The sequence below is a fragment of the Octodon degus genome, unplaced genomic scaffold (assembly GCF_000260255.1).
Source record: "Octodon degus isolate 3935 unplaced genomic scaffold, OctDeg1.0 scaffold00278, whole genome shotgun sequence".
NCBI classification, from domain to species: domain Eukaryota; kingdom Metazoa; phylum Chordata; class Mammalia; order Rodentia; family Octodontidae; genus Octodon; species Octodon degus.
Window position 1 is genome coordinate 2025182 of NW_004524854.1, and position 14489 is coordinate 2039670.

A 14489-nucleotide genomic window follows, 5' to 3' on the forward strand; every position below is an offset into this window, starting at 1 on the left:
ATGGAAGTAGTTTCTGAGCTGAGTGTTGTTGAATGCTAGAACAATTTTGAGAAACTTCATGTTAGAGAAAGCATATATTACCTTGAATAGATTACTAAGAATGATTCCGGGTAGAGCTCACAAAGAAAAAATGATGGGGCTGGTGAGGTCACTCAGTGGATTAAGTGCCAGCTTAGGCAAGGAAATGGACTGGGGTTCAAGGCTTGGCACCACATGCCATGTTAGCCCCACCCCTGCTCACACTGAGTTGGGAAATGAGACCGAGCATGGTGGTGCACCTCTGTAATCCTAGAGCTGGGGAGGATGAAAACAGCCTTCTAGTGTCTGAGGTGTGTAGTGAGACCCTGTATCAAACACATAAAAAAGGACAAAAGAAGGTCTGCAAGGTTTGCCAACATTTTGGCCTTAGACTTTGAAGTTCAGTGAAGACTCCTGAAATAAGAGAACATGTAGTGTAACATCATGTATCTCAATTGTGCCCCAAATTTTCTAATCAAGGAGATTATGGAGCCACAGAAGAATGTGATTGATGATGTGTAGTGTGCCCAAGGAAAATCATATGGAGAGACAACTTTCTCTCAGGTTTTCACAGAGATCAATTTGGTCAAGCATTGACATGACTCATCTGATGACTGACACTGACAAACGATTTACAAAGTGCAGAACGGTGTTACAGGATAAATCCTGAGGAGACGTGACTGACCTTATCAGATAAAAAAAGAAACATTTCTTGTTATATAAGTCTTGCTTTATATTTGTCTTAACCATCCATCAGAAAAGTATAAAAATGAGGTATATAAAGTAAAACTATATTAATATACTGAGGTGTAAAATGTTCTAGTCAACAACTTCTGTGAAAAACCCCATTCTATTGAAGATTAATCGACTTCATTGGATTGTATTGCTGAATTCAAGCACCTATATTATTTAGATGACAATACAATATCCATCTCTGACATGACTGAACTGGAGAGGGGGAACACAGAGGAAGAACCATTTTGTATTTCTATATATAGAGTAGTTAGGATAGATGGATGCCTGCGTTCGCTTGGTTCAGTGAGAGGAAGGATTTGTGGTAGTAGTATTTGGACAGGATGTCCTGGCTGCTTCTTATGCTGTGGATGACCACTGAGAAGATAACAATGTGCAATGCATTAATTATTGAAAATGTCCTAATAATCAGCTTGGAAAGTGTCTCATTGATATTTGTTTCTCAATAATTTTTTTTAAATTGAAAAAAAAAAGAAGAAAAAGGAAATAGGAGAGCTATAAAAAATGAATATACTTAGAGATCAATGTTTAAGAAATCCTGAAGATAATTTGACAGAAAGATGTATGGTGAGGGCCATTCTGATCACATCTCGGATGAAAATAAGAAATGTGTGGTCCTCCTCATTTTAAGTTGTCAGATATCTTGGCTGAATTTTGTTTGTGTCCTAGTGTTTTGTAGAAGGTATGATTTTGGAGGGTAAACTTGGATATTTGGCTGAGAAAATACTGTAGGAATGTGTGGGAGATGTTATTTGGCTTCTACTGACTACTGACATTAAAATGCAGGAAGAGAAAAATCACTTAAAGATGGAATTGATCACTATCAGGGAAGAAAAAAGAAAGGTTAAAAATAATCTCAGACATTTCATATTGAAAAGAGGAAGAGAACCTGTTTTGGAATAAACAGAAAAGTTACAGTAAAACTTTTATTTGATAAGGAGATTGATTAATCTGCCACCTAAAGAAAAGCCAGGGCCCATTGTGCCACACACAAGAAGAAGAACCCTGAAGGGAATCGACAGAATGTCAAAGCTGCCTTCCCATCACGGACCCAGAATGCAATTGCCCCAAGAGCAATGGGCCACCACGGAGAAACCATCTTCGTCACATGGCTATTGGAGTCATGGAGTCAGGACTAACACCGTGGGAGTCCCATAAGCATGCGATTGAAGTCTGGGGCAACCTCAAGCATGGGTCCAAGGCATAGTACTTTTATGGAGGTGTCAATCAGTGTAGGATCCTCCATATCAGTGTGTTAAGAATATGGAGTGAATACCCAAATCTGTCTGGAAGTTAAGCTTGCAATCCCAGTGGAGTAGTGCCCAGAGTAACTAGCCAAGAACATTATCCTCCAGCACTGAGGTTTAATGTACTTTTCCTGTTGCACTGAGTCCTTGTCCCTTTCATAGTTCTCCTTTTTAGAATTAAGGTATTTTGGAAGCACATGGCATGTTTGCTTTAACAGATTATCAGCTGGAGAGCCATTAACCCCCAAATAATTTTCACTTTGCCTCTCACCCATAGCTGAATTAGATGATGTTTATGTAGGGTTCTGCATTTTAGACTCTTCAATTGAGCATAGGTGAGATAAGACATTTGAGTTTACTGAGAAAAAATTAATCTGTTTTTTTATGGAAGATGCACATGATTTTCTGGGAACTGCAGAAGAAATTCTGTAGATGGAATGTGTCCTCCTAAAATTCATATGCTGACATTCTCATCCACCAGATGATAGTACAAAGTGGGAGCCTGATAAATGACTAGGGCATGAGGATATCATCCATGTGTTGTGTATTCATGCCCTTTTCAAAAAGACTTCAGTGTGGGCTGGTGAGATGGCTCAGTGGTCTAAAGCACTTACTTAGAACAAGCTTAGCAAAGCACAGGGACCGCGGTTCAATCCCCCAGCACCACATGCCAGCTAGCCCCACCCCCTGGTAGGCTGAGCTGGCCACACACACACACACACACACACACATAAGTCAAATAAATAAATTTAAAAAAAGACTTCAGAGATCGTTTTTCTTTTTCTCTTTTTAATAAACCATGAAGAGACATGAACTAGAAAACAAGCCCCTATCAGGTAATGAATTTGTAGAAATCTTGACTCAGATTCCAGCCTCACAACAGTGACAATTGTCCTACAATTGTTTACTAGGCATCCAGGATATAGTAGATTGTTTTAGCATCCTGAGCACACTGAGATTCTAAACCCAACTTAGACTTCTGTCTAAGGAAATGAGCTGATTCATATTCTGTAGGCCATCTTGAAGCATCCCCCTTGATTGCAGAGAGGTAATATTGGTTGAAGTTTTCATTGTGATGTCATAATTGTACAATGTAGGCATGTGGTTTGTAATAGCAACCATGTGGCACTCTGAAGACCTACACTGAATGTAGTGGAGCTTCAGACAGCTCATGCTCGCGATTTCGATGATGATTAAGCACAATGTACAGGTAAGAAAGGCGAATCCTATAGTAGGCCAGACATTCAAGTGCTTGGAAATTGGCAAGGATGATTAAAGTGGGTTGGCTGGTCGAAACTTGTACTTTAAAAACGAAAAATCAACTATTCATTACATATCAGTGTGATCTTAGAGATGTGTTATAATTGCTTCCTCCTGTCTCATAGAACATTGTTTAGAGTTTGAAATTGGGTAATATCACTGATTTGTGTGGAATAAAACCAATGATAAATATTTTTATGGGATTATCAAAGGGGAAATATATACCTATTTCAATTTCAATATGTTGTTTTTAACTTGTTAAAAAATAATTCATGTTTGTAATTCATGCAGTTTACAATCATGTTGGTAGTTGTTGGTTATATGTGCATGTTGCAACTTGTTTAGAGTCTTCCTGTTTTCCTTTATGTTTCTACTCCTCCTCAGGTCTCCATATCCACCATTTTATACCAGTTGCCTTAGTTAATGTTATAGTCTACAGTGTTTACATTAATTGAGATTGTTTTATTCCTGTACATAGCACATCTTTGTCTTAGTTTCACTTCACTTCTTCATTCCTTCTGTTTCCCAACTTCCCTATCCTAAGTGATGCATTCAACTATCTCATATTATTCTTCCTGTATTATTCTACTTCTTCGTACTTTGCCTCACTCAAAATGCTATGAAAAACAGAAACACTGAAATGACAACCAATACATGGAGGCAGATTTATTTATATCTACAGATGCTGATCGGGATTATTCATATAAATCAGGCCTTGAAGGCCCAGGGAAAGGGTTGCTTAGGGTTTTTTGTTTTCTGTATTTTAAGGAAGGGTCTGCAGGGTATTCAGGGTCTCACTACTAGATTGGACTAGTAGCGATCCACCTGTTTACAGCCTCACAAGTGCTGAGATTCCAGGCACACACCGCCATGCACAGTCTCAATCGCGTTTTCAATGTGTACTGGGCAAGGCCCGGGCAATGCAGGAATGGGATTGAAGTCCTGCCCCTTGTTCTTGCTTGTAGTTGCTTTAATCCAGTGAGTACTAGGCTGGCCTTGGAAAGGTATTTTATGTGGTTGAAAGAAAAATTACAAGCGGGCCAGGGAGATGGCTCAGGGGAATAAGTGCTTCTCTTGCAATTTCAAAGAACTCAGTTCAATCACTGGTTCCTCAAAATAAATAAATAAATAAATAAATAAATAAATAAAAGTACAGAGGCAAAGTACTTGGCTGTTTTTGGTTGGTTCTTCCAATATGCATCATAGTGACCAATAATTTCTAGGAGACAAAAGTAATAAGCGCTGTTATCTGGGCAACAGAAACTGAATTATTCTGACCAGGGAGGGGCATTTTGTGTTGCAAATTGAGAGATAATGTAAAGTATTTAAACTTATTTGTCTGGTTCATTTCACACAGCACTATATTTTCCAGGTGCACCCATTTTTCTAAAAATGTGTGAAATTTGTCATTCTTTATAGATGAGTACTAGTTCATTGTAAGTAAATGCCACACTGTTTTAAACCAATTGTCTGATGATGAATGAATATACCATCAATTCTAGGATGTAGCTTTTATGTATTGTGCTGCTATAAAGCAGTATGCATGTATTGCTGTAATATAATACAGCCCTTTGGGGAAGATACCTAGCAGCGAGATACTTTAGTCATCAGGAATGGCTAATTTCATTTCACGAGAAATTTCCAAACTGATTTATATCATGGTTGTAACAGTTAACTTTCCTATCAACAATGCAGGGGGATTTCTTTTTGCCACAGGAATGCCAGAATTTTTCATTGTTTGATTGCTTAAAAATTTTTCATTCTTTCTGGAATAAGATGAATCTTAGTGTTCTTTTAATTTGCAACTTTCTAATGTCCACAGATGCTGAAATGTATTTTGTACACTTTTTGGCCATTCATATTTCTCCCACTGTGGAGTGTCTATACATTTCTCCAGTCCATTTCTTGATAAGATATTTGAATTTTGTTCGCTTACACTCTTTTATTGCTTCAGTATTTCTATTTATGTATTTGGTACAGGGACTCACTATGCAGATTGGATTCATACTGATCCTCCCTATTTTCAGCCTCCCCAGCACTGGTGTTACATGCATGTGCCACTGAGCCTGGTCTAGGTTGCAGGCTAAGCAGCGCGCCCTGGGGGCAGGCCTCGCATTGCACGCATGACTGGGGATCTAAATCTGGTCCCTGTGCTTGCCAAATTAGGCACTTAATCTGATGAGCTAAATCGCTAGCCCTTGAACGCTTTATCTATTATAGATATTAGTTTTGTGTGAGGGGAGCGTTGCAATTTTTTGTCCATTTTACTGAATTTTTTTCTGTTCAGATTTTTATTCTGATATAATTCCATATGCTGATTCTTGCTGTTTTTTCTTGTGCAATTGAAGTTCTCCTAAGAAAATCCTTTCCTATGCCTATTCTGTAAACTTTTTTATTTTGTTTTTCAGCAGGTTGAGCATTTCTGTTGTAATGTTTAGAACTTTATTTTTACTTGACTCATTCCCCCTGGGGGAAGGGCTGGCAGAGCATGTGGTTCAAGGGATCAAACTGAAGTCCCTACGTTTGCATAAGCAGGTGTATTAAACCAAAGAGCCATGTTGGTGGTGCCTGTAAATTTATTTATATATATTTCAAATATTTTTATTGAAAAGTAAATAATAATGATACAGTTTCACAACCAATTACTAGTACATTTTCAATAATTAGTATATTGTATATTGTTGTCTTAGTGGTTACTCATTGTACAAAATGCAGACCAGATATCCTGTCTCAAAAACTATTACAACAAACTACTCTATACATTGAGTTAAGACATTGGAGCTGTATATCTATCCTTTTTTACTGTACAGATACAAAATGGTCGGTCATTTCTATCCCCTTGTTTGGGTTAGTTGTCTTAGAGAAGGGTATTCCATTGTCATTTAAATACTGTAGTTTCATGCGTTCAGCAAAATATCCAAATCTAGTCCATAGTCCTTGATACTAGTGGGTTTTCCAAAAGACTGTCAATGGCCAAAATTGTTGACTTGAGCATTTTGCAACTCATCATATTAATATGGCTTTGCATTTTATACATTATTTTTGTAGTTTTCTTTTTTATGATTAACACCAAAAATGTGCAAGACACATATAACAAGAAATGGCACTTTTGTATCTGATAAGGTCAGTCAAATACCCGCAGAATTTAACATGAAATCTTGGAAATCAGTTTGCTGATCCAATGTCACTGTCAGCTTGCTTTCTATGAAAAGTTCAGAGAATGTTTTCTCTTCATGTGACTCTCCTTAGGCACACTCTACGTCGTATATCACTTTGATCTATGGCCTCAAAGTCTACTTGATCCTAAAATTTGTTACACAATTAAGTTAATAATATTACAGTACAGGTTTTCCTATTTCCTGAGTCCTTACTGGACTTGAATTGCTAGCTCCAAAATATTGGCTGTCCTTGTAGCCCTTCTTTTTCTATAATTTTTGTTTTGCAAACTTAAGTTGTTAACCCTCCACAGGAGAAGTGTAATGATATTATTACCATATAAAATAGGCAGTTGAGTGTAACCTCACTACCAGTCTGAATACCAAACATCTTAGACATCAACTGGAACAGATATTTTCCATCAAGTATTGATATGTTAAATTTGGAGTCTCTCCAGAATATGAAGAATAAAGCTTAAAAAATAAAAAAACACTTAAAAAATAATAAGAAGAATTTACAATGTTTTACCCAAAAATTTAGAAATCTAATAATATACAGACTTGTAGCAGGACAGTCCTGTGACTTTTCTTTTATCTCATGGTTTCATTCATTACTTTTTTAAGGCAAAATTTTACCTAAGAGATAGTATGGCTGCAATTGGTATATCATGACAAGCCATACATATTTAGCAGACCAGAATGACAGACATTCCAACCATGAACCTACGTTTACAAATCGCTTTCTTCAGTGCATTTGCTTCATTCACAGGTTTCAGAGTATATAGTCATGCTGAGAAATCATCCAAATAACTCCTATTTTCTTTTCTTAAATTTTTCCCCATAATTTTATTGAGAAATAAATAGCAATGAGACAGTTTCAAACCAAATTGATAAGACAGTTTCAATAATTAACACATTGCATACATTCTTCCTAGTGATTTATTGCTGTACAAGATGCAGACATGATATCCTATTTACAAACACTATTAGAACAAATCCCTCTATTCATTAAGAGAATGTAATTATATATCTATCCTAACCATTTTGAATACACAGAAACAAAATGGACATTCATGTGTATCCCTATTTTTGTTTAGTTCCTTCATTTGAATATTATGTGTGTTCAATCAGCGAAATATTCTAAAAGAGTCTAGTAGTCCATAATTATATTAGGTCTTCCTCTTGACTGGCAATGTCAGAAATTGTTGACCTGAGTCCAATACAGCTCAATATAACAGCATGGTTTACTTCTTTTTTCCCCATAATTTTATTGAGAAACAAATAGCAATGAGACAGTTTCAAACCAAATTGATAAGACAGTTTCAATAATTAACACATTGCATACATTCTTCCTAGTGATTTATTGCTGTACAAGATGCAGACATGATATCCTATTTACAAACACTATTAGAACAAATCCCTCTATTCATTAAGAGAATGTAATTATATATCTATCCTAACCATTTTGAATACACAGAAACAAAATGGACATTCATGTGTATCCCTATTTTTGTTTAGTTCCTTCATTTGAATATTATGTGTGTGTAAACTCAGCAAAATATTCTAAAAGAGTCCAGTACCCCATAATAGTATTGGGTCTTCCGCTTGACTGGCAATGTCAGAAATTGTTGACCTGAGTCCCCTACAGCTCACCATAACAGCATGGCTTTACTTCTTATATTTCGTTTTTATACTTTTCTGCTGAAAGGTTAAGACCAAGGTAAAGCAGGACCTATGCATCAAGAGTTGTAGCTTTTGGGTCTGATAAGGTCAGTGAAATCCCCTCAGGATTTATTCTGAGATCCTATACCTCAGATTGTAGAACCTTTGTCAGTGTCAGCCATGTGGATGAGTAACTCCAATTTTCAAAGAATGCTGAAAATTCTCAGGAACATTGTTGTTCCCATCTTGTGCATGTAAATGTATAACTGTGCCCCTGTCATCTTTTCTAGCTTTTTTCCTTCTCCTCTTTTCGTTAACTAAATTTCAAGTTCTCACTTTCCTTTAAATTGTGTTGTGTCAATGTATACTAATTTCTTTCTTTGAGGTCTTATACTAGAGAGACCTCGATATTAACACATGTGAGTCTGGTTTAGTTCACTTATGATTTTACCTTCTAGTGGCATCCACTTATATATAAAGGCTGTGATTTTATCATTCTGTATAGCTGATTAGTGCTCCAATGTGTAAAATTACCACATACTTCGCATCCATTCCTCAGGTAATGGGTATCATTTTGTTTCCAAGTTTCACTATCACAAATTGCGCTGCAATAAACATAGGTACACATGTATCATTATGATATGACATTTTCAGATCCTCTGGTAAAATTCCCAGGAGGGGGAAGCTAGTTTGAATGGGCTTTGCAGTCCCAGTTTTCAAGGGATCTCCACGCTGATTTCTGTAATGGTTGCAGCAGTCTACATGCCCACCAACAGTGGAGAATGCTTCCATTTTCCCCACAGCCTCTCCAACATTTGTTGTTAGGTGATTTCTTTAAGACAGCCATTCTTTGTGGGGTAAGATGTTATTTCAGTGTTGTTTCCCTTTGAATTTCAAGAGTGACTCGTGATGTGGAGCATTTTTTCATATATTTATTCGATTCCTTAATTCGATCCTCTGAAAAGAGTGCATTCATCGCGGATGCCCATTTCGAGATTGGGTCTTTAAATTTTGGGTCCCTAATGTTTTTAAGTTCTTTAAAATTCAAGAGAGAAGATTTTTATGTTAGTGCTTATTAGTCAAGATTTTTTCCAAATTTGTAGTTTTTCTTTTCTCTTTTTTAATAATTTCTTTTGATGTGAAAATCTTCTTAACAAGAGGTGGTCCCAGTTGTTAATTCCTTCAAGTGTTCCCCATGTAATTGGATTTTTGTTCAAGAACACTTTGCTCCCCTATGTTTTCAAGAGTTTCTCTTACTCTCTCTTCCAGGAGATTTAGAGTTTCTGTTTTAATATTTAGATCTTTATTCCACTTTGACTTTAGCTTAGTGCATGGTGATAGAACTGAGTCAAGTTTTAGTATTCAGCCTGTACGGAGCCTGTTTGTCCAGCAACATTTTTTAAAGAGGCTATCTTTATTCCAGTAAGCAAGTTTGGCCTCTTTGTTGACGATAAGGTGGCTGCATGTGTTCTTAGAGGCTTCTGTGTCTTCTAATCTACTCTATTTTTCCTCGAGTCTATGGTGTTGCCTGTACCAGGCTGATTTTATTACAGTATCCTTGTAGTATAATTTCAAGTCAGTAATTTTAATGCCTCCAGCCTTGTTTTTGTTGCCTGGCATAACCTTTGCTATTCTAGGTCTTTTCTGATTGCAAATAAATTTTAGGAAAGATTTATCTAGGTCTGTGAGGTATTTTGCTGGCAGTTTGATGGGGATTGCTTTAAATCTGTGCAGCAATTTTGGGAGAATGGCCATCTTCACAATATTGGTTCTTACCATCCAGGAGAATGGACAGACTTTCTGTTTGCTGAAATAAACTAAGATCTCTTTTTTCATAGTATTGTATTTTCCTTCAAATGATCTTTGACTTCATTAGTTAGATTAATTCCAACATATTTCAATATTCTTGGTGCTAGTTTAAAAAGTATTGTTTCTCTAATTTCCCTCTGAGTGTGTTTTTTATCTGTGTAGAGAAATGCTATTGACTTTTGGGTATTGACTTTGTATCCTGGTATGCTACTGAATTTGTGTATCAATTCTAGTAGCTTCTTGGTGGAGTATTTTGGGTCTTGCAATTAAAATATCATGTCATCAGCATATAAGGATAATATAACTTCTTCTTTACCTATTCTTATTCATTTCATTTCTCTCTCTTGTATAATGGCTCTAGCCAGTGATTCCAGAACTGTATTGAATAGGAGTCATGATAGAGGATATCCCTGTCTTGCACCAGATCTGAGAGTAAAAGATTTCAATTTTCCCCATTTAGAACTATGCTAGCTGTTGAGCTGTAATAGATGGCTTTTATAATATTGAAGTAGAGGCAATGTATTACAATTTTCTGCAGGACTTTGAACATCAATGAGTATTGAACTTTGTCAAAGATCCTTTTCTGCATCAATTGAGATGATAATGTGGTTTTTAGATTTTTCTCTATTTATATAATGCATTACATTTATAATTTTGCATATATTGACCCATTCTTGCATGCCTGGGATGAATCCTCCCTGGTCATAGTATATAATGTTCTTGATGATTTGCTCAATTGAATTTACTAGGGTTTGACTGCAGATTTTTACATCTATATTCACGAGGGAGATTGGCCTATAGTTCTCTTTTTCAGTTGCATCTTTCCCTGGTTTTGGTATCAGGATAATACTTGATTCCAGGAATGACTTGGGAGGAATGCTTCCTTTTCAATTTAAATGAAGAGTTTGAGGAGTATAGGGACTATAAATTCCATACATTTCTTGTGGATTTCAGCTGTGAACCCATCAAGACCTGGGATTTTCTTTGTCACTAGGCTTTTCATTACATTTCTTATTTCGTTGGCTGTTTTGGGTTACTGAGAGTTGTTCTATCTTCTTGATTCAGTTTTGGTAGTTTCTACCTTTCTAGGAATCTGCCTCTTTCTTCTGTGTCTTCTATTGTGTGAGAATAAAGATTCCCAAAGTAGTTATTCATAATCTTCTGAGTTTCCTCTGTGCCTGTGGTAGTAACACCCTTTTCATTCCTTATTGCTTGTATTTGAATTTTTTCTTTCCTCTTTTTGATGAGGTTATTTATGAGCTTATCAATTTTATTTAACCTTTCAAAGATCCAGCCTTTTATTTTGTTAATTTTTGAGTTGTTTTCTTGGTCTCAATTGAATTAATTTCTGCTGTAATGTTTATGATTTCTTCCCATCATTGGGCTCTGGGTTTGGTTTGCTCTTTCTTTTCTAGATGTTGGAGGTGCAACGTTAGGGTGTTTAACTGTCCCTGTTCTGTTTTCCTTATGTGTCTTTTCACAGCTATAAAATTCCTTCTGAGCTCTGCTTTCCTCGTATCCCATAATTTCAGGTACGTTGTGCTTGAAATTTCATTGAATTTTGGACATTGTTCATTTTCGTGTTTAATTTCATCTGTGATGCATTGGTTGTTGAGTAGAGTGTTTTTTAATTTCCATGCATTTATGGGTTTTCTCTTTTTTTGTAGGTTTTTTCAGTTTCATTGAACTGTGGTCAGATAATTTGCATGGGAATATCTTTCTTTTCTTGCATATATTTAAGCATGACCTATGTACTAGTAAGCTTTTTATTTTAGAAAATGACCCATGAGCAGCTGAAAAAAGTGTATTCAGCTGCTTTTAGATGGAACACTGTGTATATCCCTACCAAGTGCATTTGTTTCAAAACTTGTTCAGTTCTGCTACATCTTTTCTCATTTTTTTGTCCTATTGACCTTTCTCTTTGGATAAAGGGGTTTTAAAATCTCCTGCTAAAATTGTGGTATTGGATATTAGACTTTTTATGTCCATTATGATTTCTCTTGTATAGTTGGGAGCTCCAGTGTTTGTTGCATACTTATTTAAGAGTGTTACCACTTCGTCTCAAATTTTTCCCCAAACCAGTATATAGTGGCCTTCTTTACTTCCTTTGATTATTCTTGCTTTGAAGTTGAGGCTGTCTGAGAACAGAATTGTCACCCTTACTTTTTTCTGAATTGCAGGGACATGTAATATCGTTTTCCATTCTTTGATTTTCAGCCTATGAATTTTTTTATGAGTTAATTGCATTTCTTCTATACAGCATATTGTTGGCTTTTGTTTTCTAATCCACTGTGTCAGTGTGCTTCTTTTAACTGAATTGTTTCCATTGACATTAATGCTTATAAATGAGACGTATTGACTTGAGACACACATGTTATTTACCTGCTGTTGTTTACTCCTTTTTCCTTTTTCTCCTGTGTTTAATGGTTTGCCTTATTTGTGGGTTCTTTTTTTTTTTCCTTTGGCAGAACCGGGGATTGAACTCAGGCCCTTGCGCTTGCCAGGGAAGTGCTTATTCCTCTGAGCCATCTCCCTGGGCCCTAGTGGGTTTTTTTGTTTATGTTCATGGAGTTCTGATCATTTTGGCCCCTATTTAGAACATCATTAAGTAATCTGTGTAGGATTGGATTTATCATCATGAAGTTCTTTAGTTGTTATTTGTCGTGAACATATTTCACTTCTCCATTAAACTTGAAAGAGAATTTTGTAAGATAAAGTAATCTGGGCTGGAATTTGTTTTCTAGAGGACTTGAAGTACTCTGCTCCATGCTCTTCTTACCTTCATGATTTGTGAGGAGAAGTCTGACATGATTCTGATGCGTTTTCCTTTGAATGTGATCTGCTTCTTTTCTCTAGCAGCTTTCATTATATTATTCTTGTGCTGTATTTCTGGGATCTTGACTATTATATGTCATGTTTTGTTTTTAGTGGGTTGAAGTTATTTGGCATTCTGTATGCTTCCTTTTCCTGAGTGTCAGATTGCTTCTTCCTATTTGGGAAGTTCTCTGATATTACTTCTGCCCATATTTTTTAATATAATTTCACTTGACTCCTCCTTTCTCACTGATGCCTATTAGTCTCACATTTTTCACCTTTGCTTCCACTTGAAGGGGATGATTTTTTTTTCCTGCATCTTAACTGTTTTTAAGAGATTTTTTCCTACTTTTTTTTCTAGCTGCACCTGCATCATCAACATCTGAAACTCTGTCTTCACGTTCACTTAAAGTGTTTTGCAAGTTTCTGTTTGAGGTTTTAAGTTTCTCCATATCTCTTTTTGACTCTGCTTCTTGCGATCTATTTCTTCCTATTTGTTTATTCATGGAATCCTTCATTTTCCTAATCCCTTCTATTCTTTAAAAAATGTCCTCTGTAGAATCAGTTATTAAGGTTTGACTGCAGAGCGTTTGTCAGATCAAGTTTCCTCCATATGCTTCTGCAATTGATTCTTTAATTCAGATGCTACTAATTCAGAGATTTCTTTTGTGATTACTGATCTGAGTTCCTATATACATTTCCACAGTTTTTTTCTTTATTTCAGACGCTTTGGATTCATTGATTTCAGCTGTGTGATTTTCAATGTGTTCTGTGTTAGTGTCTGCTGCACTTGTTATGGATGCATGTGGTGCCTGCGATTACAGTTTGCCACCTCTTTTTGTCATTTTGGTATAGCACAGTCCTCTGACCTTTGTTGTAGAGCTTTGGTGCAGTTATAACCTCAGCACCTACTGAAATTTGGGTGCAGATCTGGAAAGATTGAATTTATCCAGTAGTGCCTGACTTGTGTCTGGCTGCTCTGCTCAGCTGCTTCCTGCTGCAGCCCATAGTAGTGAACCTGTTGTGTCCCTCTGGCAAGATGTTCTGCTCCTGGAGTAGCTGGTTGTTTCTGTCACATACTCTCTCTGCAGGGACTGCAGCTGCAGTTTCACCCCAGGCCTGTATGACAGACCTGGGCTGGATCAGGAGATGTCCAAGGGTTTCAGGGAGCACAGAAACTCTCCCACACACTCCCTGGGCTTCGGCTTGGGCTGGATCTGGGGTTCCTGAAAACAGGTCAGAATTTCTCACTCACTCGGTGTGCATGGTTTGGGTTTCTCCGGTGTCCTGGACGTGTCCCAAAGGCATGACACAGGGTCTCTCTCATGCGTGTGGGTTTCAACAGGAGAGGTCCTGTGAGGGCAGGGTAGCCAGAAGCTCTCCCAAACACTGGCCAGGCCTGGGCTTGAGCTGGATGCAGCGTGCCTGGGTTTGGACCAGGAAGGTCCCTTGTGATGCTTAGATCTTTGATTCAATATGATTTTTATCTGTCAGATAGTGAGAGATAAGTGTCCAATTTCATTCTTTTAAAAACAAATACTCATTTTTCCCATTATCACTTGTTGAATAGTCTATCTTTCCTGTAACATATGCTTTTGGATCCATTGTCAAAAATCAAATACTTGAATGTGGGCAAATTTCCCAGTTCTCAGTTCTTTCCCATTGATCCAAGTGTCTATTTTATCTTCAGTGCCATATCATATCATTGTTTATCACTATTGCTTTGTAGTGTTCCTTGAAGTCAAGTATTGCTAGCTGCCTGATTTCTTCT